The sequence below is a fragment of the Tenrec ecaudatus genome, chromosome 5, assembly GCF_050624435.1.
Source record: "Tenrec ecaudatus isolate mTenEca1 chromosome 5, mTenEca1.hap1, whole genome shotgun sequence".
Taxonomy (NCBI): Eukaryota; Metazoa; Chordata; class Mammalia; order Afrosoricida; family Tenrecidae; genus Tenrec; species Tenrec ecaudatus.
Window position 1 is genome coordinate 55146484 of NC_134534.1, and position 9297 is coordinate 55155780.

The window sequence follows — 9297 nt, forward strand, 5'->3', positions numbered from 1 at the left end:
CTGTTTTTTGGCAAAAACTGATGCACTGTGATGGCTATGCACGTGAACAGGTGCAGTGTCATGATGAAAAAAACATCCCTCATCTGGCACAAATCAGGCCTTTTTTGTCACACATTGTTATGCAATATTTTCAAAACCTCTAAATAGAAAGCTTGATTAACAGTCTGAGCTGGTGGAACAAACTCTAAATGCATTACCCCACTCACATAAAAAAAACAAACAGTTTTGGGATATATATATAGTTTTTCTTTCATCATTCTTTGTTAAATAGCTAGAAGTGAAATGACCGAGTTGTACCTTAGTTAACTAGAAGTGAAATGACTGAGTTGTACCTTAGTTAACTTTTTAAAGGAATTATTCAACTTTATTTTAAAGTGATTATATCATTTTAAAATTTTTCTAATAAAATATATGAGAGAATGCCGATAGTTTTGCTGTTTATTGTCTTAGAATTTCTTTTTACTCTAGTATTTAATTAAAATATTAACATCAACTTGTTTGTGATATTACAATTTTAGAAAATGTAAATGGACGAAGCTTGTTGGATTGCACAAGAAAGAATTGAAAATTCAAGAATGCCTAAATTTTGTTTACTTTGTTTTTAAAATAATGTTGCTATTAATTTGGCATACAAACAAAGGTATTGTAAGACAAAAATCACTTGGCTCTAATTTTCTTTGCTGAAATTAAAAAATAAGTCTTACTACGTTGTCTTTGTATTCATTTGTTGCTTTTGAGACATCTCTTCCTAATCTATTGGATTATTTTCCTATTGCAAATGGCTTGGTCTTTTAATCAGGAGATTCTGTTAACTTTTCCTATTTTATTTTTAATAAATTATTTGCTGTTACTATGGAGAATATTCACAGTAGAACATATATTAACTCAACATTTTCTACATGTGAATTTCACAAACACAGTTACATTAATTTAACTGTGCAGAAATCTCACACTCCATTGTTGAAATTTTCCTATCCCATTAAAAAAAGTTAACTTCTCTCTCAATGGTCTATCTAGTATTTTGATTTGCTATTGTCAATTTGAATACATAATGACAGCACTTAAAATGGCACAATGTTTAAGGCAGGCATCCTTACCTAATTAAGATAAAATAACGTTTGATCTTAAGAGGATCTCTGAATATATGAGTATTTGGTTTTAAAGTTTAAAGATTATTTCAGGGAATAGTTTCATGGGTTTTTCCAGGTTCTGTTGCTCCCAAAAGGCTGGCTATCAAGAACATTTTGAATTATGTCCTGAATTTTATGCCTTTAGATCAGGAATTTTCTCAAGAGTTTTTGATACATTACATTCAGAAATTGTAGCTGGGAACCTGCAGTGCTTCCAGTCTCATGGAAAAGGAAGTAGCTGTCCACGAAGACTATATTTCATACTTTTCCCTTTTTCCTCTTTTCTTTTTAACTTTATATTGTGAGTTGAGTGAAAGTTTACAAAGCAAATCAGTTTAACATTCAATAATTCATACCCATTTTGTTTCATATAATTGATTGCAACTCCTACAATGCAAATCACTTACCTCTTTTTTCTCTTTTCCCATTTCCTCTCTTCCTTCTTTCCTAAGCTGTTGCTTTGCTTATGGAAAAATGCTGACTTATAATTGTCTCAAGTTTGAAAGACTTAAGACACTAATTACTTCTCTCAAAAACTGATGGCATATTTTTGTGAACTGTATGGTTCCTTGACTGAGTTGTTCCATGAAATTTGGGTCTCGGGCCTTCAAAACCAGTCCAGGATGGTGTCTGTACAGGATCAGCATGTGTGTCTTTAATGAATGTATGGTACTGCAAGCATACAGTGGTAAATAAATTTAACTACAGACACTTCAATGATCCCTGGTGGCACTGGTATCTTGCCAGTTCAATCCCACCAGCTACTTTGTCGTAGAAAGTGGAGGTATTTGCACCCCAAAAGGTTCACAGCTTCAGAAGCCTTATATCCACAGTGTCACTATGAATCAGAATGGACTAAATGGCAGTAGGCTTAGTGTTGGTTTTATAGGTGCTTCTATTTGCTTCATCTTTGTGTTGGGCTGCCAATAGCAAGGTCAGAACTTTGAAACCACCCCTTGCCCCGAGGGAGAAAGATAGGGCTTTCTCCTCCCAGGGAAGAATCACTATCTCAGAAACCCCTGGGGGTGGCTCTACCTTATCTTATCTGGTCACTATGAGTCAACTTGATGGTAGTGAGTGCATGTGAGTGATATACACATATGTACCTACCCATAAATCAATGTAAATATACTCCTCCACATGTGCTCAAACATTTGTTCTTACTTTTGTGTTATCTTGGCATGAAATAGTAACTTGAAATATCCCTAAGTAACAGTAAGACTAAAGGAGATAGAAAACTGCATAGGTGACAGAAAGAACTGTATTGGGCATTAGTCAAATTGGTTCAATTCTCCTTGACCCCAGTGGGAGGCAAGTGTTCTATAGTCGTGGAGAACAAAGGAAACTCCGTGCCAAGACTTTGGATCTTTAAAGCCACACCAGAGTGCATCACATCACGTAAGAGTAATTTAGCAAACAAAAGTGAGCTAGCAAATAGAAAGAGTATAACCAAATGAAACTTCTCAGCGCATGTTGGCCCTTCAGTTCCCCTCTGTGACCCTAGCAAAGGACATTATGATGGGTAAAGCAGAGAGAGGGTCAGTGTAAACCAGGAAAACCTTCCTCAACAAGCTGGATTGACCTAGTGGCTGCAACAAGGGGCTCAAACCTAACAACAATCTTGGGGATTGCACAAGACTGTGTGCTGTTTTGTTGTGTTGTAGAGAGCATCACTATGCGCTGGAACCAATTAAATGGCAAGACAACTAAGAATAACAACAATTTGTTGGAGGTTACGAACTGGTTTGCTAACTAGAGGTTGATCCACCAGACCAGCTGATATGCAGAACGATGTTGCTGTCTGTTCCTATAGAGAGTAGGACTCCCAAAAATGCTATGAAGGGTTTCTATGAGTTGCAATCAACCCAAATGACAGTGGATTTGGGTTGTATTTATTTGTTCCTCTTATTTCACTAGAATTTGAGAGTGTAGAAAATAATCAATTGCCCTGAATCATTCACAGGTTTCTGGTGCTGCACTGCGAGATTTGGAATTGGGTTTTCTACTTACAGGTTTAGTTGGAGGTTGTGCCATTCTCTGTCCTATGCTATGTTGAGGCTGTGAGTGATGCTATTAGATGCTTTCCTTGGTGTAAGGTTTCATTGCGCAACGTGAGGAGAGAGTCACATTTAGGAAGCTGCTGTGGTGTGATGTGCATTTATAATCTTTCATTTCTTGAACAAGCACATTCTTTTGGACCCACAAATCAAATGTAAACCAATTCTTGTTCAGTGGATTCCGTCCACCTTTTTTGATGCTTCCTGAATTATTCATTATTTTTACCCCCAGAATCGTTCAGTATTACTAGTAGAGGCTTATTTTTTTCTTAAATTCTTTCAGCTTGAAAAATATGAAGACCTACCCCTTTTATAGTCTAAATCAAGATGTTGACAAATTCCATACCAATGTTTTACTTTGTCATCTCGTCACCTTTTGAAACGTTTTATTTGGCTCTTTAATTTCATCATTCGTATCTTTTGTGTTAGCTACTCTACATTTAAAAGCATTTTTCAGAGTCTCCTCAAACATTCATCTTGATATTTTCTTTCTATCCTGTTTCCCCCACCCCCATGCTCTTTGCTTTCTTCACATATGATGTCCTTGATATCCCATAAGCCATCGGGTCTGCAATCATTAGTCGTCCGTGAATCAAATGTATTCATGAGATGGTTTCTAACTTCAAGTGAGATACACTCAAGGTCAAAGTTTGGCTCTCATGACAATATATATTTTCAGTTGCCAAGGGAATACCAATGTATGACTGAAGGGCAGAGGAGTGGCAATGTCTTTGCTTAGTTTACCTCAGTAGTCAAGCTTCCTTATTTTGCAGATTACTTACATCAGCAGAAAATACTACCTGGAGGAAAATGAGCATTTCTTTTAGTTAGTACATGTCCTCTTGCTTTTCTACATGTTACTCTGGGTTAGTTAATGTGTAATTATCAAATGTCTCAGCCATGAGTTTTGATCTTGGAACTCTTTTTAAAAAATACGTAGTGAAGCTTGATTATCAAACTATAGCATGGGCTATTTCACTGACATTTATTGTTTATATAGATTATGAAAAGTAATGATATTGATTATATTAACTGTAAAAGGTACTATCTACTCTTGTACCTTATATGATTGCTGACATCAAATACATCTTGGCTGAATGCAGAAAATATTAGAAAAATTTTCATTTGTGTTTTATTGATGACACAAAGACATTTGGTTGTGTGGATGATAAAGACAAAACAAACAAGCACAAAAAACTATGGATAAAATTGCAAAGAATGGGATTTCCAGAACATTTCATTGTGTTCATGAGAAACCTGTACATGGAATAAAAAATAATCATTTGAATAGAGCCGGCAGATAGTGCACTGTTTAACATCAGGAAATGTGGGTGCCAGCGTGGTATCCTTTCACCACACTTATTCAGTCTGTGTGCAGAGCAGATAATCTGAGAAACTGGACTACCTGAAGTAGCATCAGGCAGCAGGACTGAAGCAAAACTAATTTGTTCTGTGAACTTCCAAAAGAACAAAAACCAGCCTGTACTGAAAGCGAAGAGAACTTGATCAAGATCCTTGATGTAATCCTTCACTATGGATTGCAATTCAATCTAAAGGAAAAAAAAAACATTATCAGCATTATAATAGATGCAGAAAAGAGTGAAGCTGCAAGGGTTTCGTTTTACTTGGATCCACAATCAATGTTCATGAAAGCAACAGTCTAGAAACCGGACAATAGATTTGTATTGAGAAGAGATCAGGTTGCATCTGGCTAAATCCATGGTAAAGCAGAAGAGTGGATAAGGAAGACCACCCAAGAATGCATCTATTGGAATTGTGGTGTTGGTGAAGAATATTGAAACTACTGTGGACTTCCGGCGAAACAAATAAATCTGTGTTTGAGGAAGTTCAGACAGAATGCTCCTTAGCATGGATGATGGTAAGGTTTTGTCTCACTTTGGTCAGATTATCAGGAGAGACCAGTCACTGCAAAGCACAGCATGCGTGGTCAAGTAGAGTGTTGGCAGAAAGAGGTTGGTTCTCAGGAGATTGATTGACACAGGGCTCAATAATTATAATAATGTATATCCAGAATGGTATGCATGACACATGACTATGTCATCCATGTGGCCATCTAATCAGAATGATCTTATTAGAAATCACAGGGTTCTTGTTTAATCATGTGATTACAATTACATTATAATTCCCTTGATGAGGTTAATTATTTTTTTTATCATTTATACAAAACTGTTAATTCAGTTTCCACTAACTCTGGCATAGAAAACAAAGGTGAATTAATTGTAATCTCAAATCTCTAGGGCAGTGTTAATTTAACTTCTTAACATAAAAAGGGCTAAAATAGCAGTCGAGTTGAGTAAGAAAAAAGGAATTCTGTTTGGAAGTTTAACTTACTTAATATTCACCTATTTTTGTGTGTGTGTTGCTTGCTTATTTGCAAAACATTGGACTACATTGATAGAAAATAGGAGCAGACCATCAGACTTCCCATTTTTCCCACTGATTTGACAAATAAGAACTATCTCAATGAACATATGAAGACCAAGGAAGAAATCATTTCTAATATAAAAATCTAGCAAAAGATAGGTAAAGTGAATTCAAAGGAACACCTTGTACTCCTGGAGAAAATAGTTGTAGCTGATATGTATCCCATGGGCAGAAATGTCCCATGCTACCATGTAGGAAGAAAGAACAGCATCCAGGAAGAAGGAACAAAATAGTCCTGAGATAACCACTCTGTAAAAACTTAAAGGAATGTTAAAAATACTTGCCGTATATTGCAAAGGAGATGCCAGTAGATAGATTAAAAGCTGGAAGTATAAACAAAATAGCAACAATATGAAGAAAATAAATCCAAAGCGGTGGAGTTGATTTGGACCTTAGATAACCCATGTGTTACAGAATGCGGGAGAAAGATGAGGCGTTCTACTCCCATAAGGATTTACAGTCTTGGAGACGTAGGGGGCAGCTGTACTCCGTCCTGCGGAATCAGCATGGCAGCATGGACTCCAAAGCAGTGGACGAGGGAGTGTGCTGCCGAGCAGAAATGCCCCATCATGTTTCTTGGCTATAATGCTTATGGAAGCAGATTGCCAGACTTTTCTTCCATGGATCCATTGAGAGAGATTTGAAAAATTAGATTAACAGCAGAGTACAAATAATTTGTACAACATAATTACCTTAGTAAAAAGTACAGATACTATCATCCAATAATAATGCAGTTTTGAGCAACAGGAATTTAAAGTGTAGTTATGATTTGCTTAAATATAACTGAGTTGGCATAGAGAGAACAGAATCTATATAGTAATCCAGAGAGATTTGGTAAAACCACAAATAAATTAAATAAAGTAATTGTTTTGGTCCCAGTACATTAGAGAAACAAATCCACAGAAATTCAAATGTATAACAGCAAGTTTTATATTAGTGCACATCAAGAAAACATCCCAACCCAGTGCTGCCCAAGCTCACAAGTCCAACATTAGCCCATTTGTCTGACACCAATCCACAAAGTCCTTCTCCTTCTCACAAAACACACGCAATGACACCGACTGCAGGAGGAAAGCCGAGTCAGTGATTGTTTAAGCATCTCAGCCCTGGCAGCAGTCTCCACACGGCTGCTCCAGAACACAGGGCTGCATTGGAGTAGGTTCATGTGGCTTCTCCTCAGGGATATCCTGCAGGAAGTGAGCCTTGCCAGGTGAAGCAAGGAACTAACTAAGGCAGCTTCACCCTGGTGAAGCAAGAGACCAAAGAACTCAAAAAGCATGGCTCACCGAGCCCTTTATCCCTCCGCCTTTCAATTAACCTCACATGTGTTTATTGGCCAGGTTGGCACAATAAACTTGAACTACCTCAGTAATTAAAGTGAAATAATGTATTATGAAAATCATCAACACTAATTAATTCTTAATGATTATTTTAAATGACAAGATTAATTTCTTATACTTTTAGCTTTCCTGAAGGTGATTTTGACAATAGAGGAATAATTAAGATTCTTTAGAAGAGAAAATATTTCATCTTGCAATCTATATTCTTTGTAAATTCTTTGTAAGTAAAATTTATTCATGAGGTTTAATGATATCACCAGGGTTCTAGGTTGAACGCAGAATTGTGCCTATATGTTTTCATCCTTTCTTCTAGGTTATATTCCATTCAATGATATACATATATTTTAGAAAGTAAATTTGTGTAATATTAATTTTGGACTTAATTTCTAGATACTGATTTCTAGAAGGTTCTGGATCCCGTGAAATATTTGGCATACATATAATGGATTTGACACCTTTGGGGATGACCCAGAGTAAAGCAGATGGGTAAATTTGGTTGTCCATATGAAAGTTTTTCTTGGCACATGGTTAAGTAATGCAATTTCTCACACTGAATAAGCCAGTCTGGAAGACCCACACAGAGGGCATTTGAATATAGAACATGGATTAATTTAACTCAGGTATATGGTAAGTCTTATCTTTTAGTGTAGTCACCCATTATAGAAAAGAAGACATGGGTTAGGCTTTTATACTTTAAACACAATTCTCTATAGAGGGAAAGAAAGAAGTAGATCCTACCAGACTTATTTTCAGTTCATTGATTTCCCAGCCCTTTAAGCACAGAAAAGTGACTACATGGTCTCTCATAGAGGCTGTCTTAAAAGGAATCTATCTGTTGCTTTATTCTGAATAGAAAGGGAATTATCATTCCTTATAGGTGTGAGATAAAAAAAAAGCATTGTCTATTGAGTCAAACATTTCTTCACTGGTATTAGCCAATATAAGACACATACGAACCTGCTAATTAACTATGTGATGCATTAGTTACTTTTTACCTCTTATTGTGCACAAAGCATTCATTAATCCATGGCCCAGTAAAACCTCCAAAAGACACTAGACACTTCCTGGGCATCACATTTGCACAGTACCCCATGTGAAATCTGGTTTCTGTTATACAGCTAAACTAAATATCCTAAGCAAGGCTGCAAGTTATGCTGGGCCAAACCACACCGAAGTTCCTAACACACCTTCAGTTCTGCACTAAGAAAGGCTGATCAGTCACTGGTTCTGATATAAGACATTATAAGAATTATAGAGTTGCAGTCAGCTGTCCTCAATCTAAATCAGACATGAACATTTCTGTTTGAAAGGAAAAGGCAAAATAATACACAGTAATGTGTAATGAATTAGAGAATCAGACATTTATAATTTCATTAACCACTTGGTTAATTCCTTAAAATTGGTTTATGTTTAAGTAATAAAATAAGATTAACTCTCTAGCACTTTACTGTTGTATTTGACTGACACATGGAAGCTGGATGGGTTAAATTTGCCCTGTCCCAATTCACAGATAATCAAATTTTCATTTTTTATATCTTATTAAAAATAAAGCTAAGCAAATGAGTTAGTCAGAATCAAGGGCATCAAGAATTCAAAGCAATAGGAACTGAATGTGGAAATTATTTGACTTGGCAAAGGAAATGTATTAAGAATTGTAAGATATCATATATAATCAGAATATAATGAGTCAAAAAATTCCCTACATTAAAGAATTTAAAAATGAAAGAAAGCTCCTTGAAATTGAAATGGCCTGCAAACACATAAAAGAAGCTAAAACCATGAAAGAGACACAAATTAAATCCATAATTAACTATGCTTATCTACATTGGTTGCTCACTTAAATAGAGGAATATTCCATTTGATATCCACATTAAAAAAATAGAATGATCCTAAAGCTGACCTCTTGATGAAAATGTAGCATTCCTGCTTGTCAATGTAATGATCTTTAAATGAAGCCAAAACTTTATCATCTCTCATTAGATATCACCTATTGATTTCTTGCTATGATGGTGACAATAACAGAGCTGAGAGTGGTTAAAGGACAAAAGTTCTGGTTTTAAGAAAATGTACCTTAAGAAACACCATTGGTATAAAGTCCTTAGGACCAAAACTCACATTGAAATAGTCAATCAATTCTGGGTTTTATTTTCTTCAATAAAACTAGGAGAATGAGCAGGTTAAGCTGCTCATTGCGTGTTCCTTATCAAGCCAAGGAAATCCATATTTTTCTGTTGATAATATATTTTTCTACATTTTATATTACTTCTATCTTAAGTCTAATTGAAATAGCCTCTTTAAAAGCAGCAACCAATATTCCGGTAATAT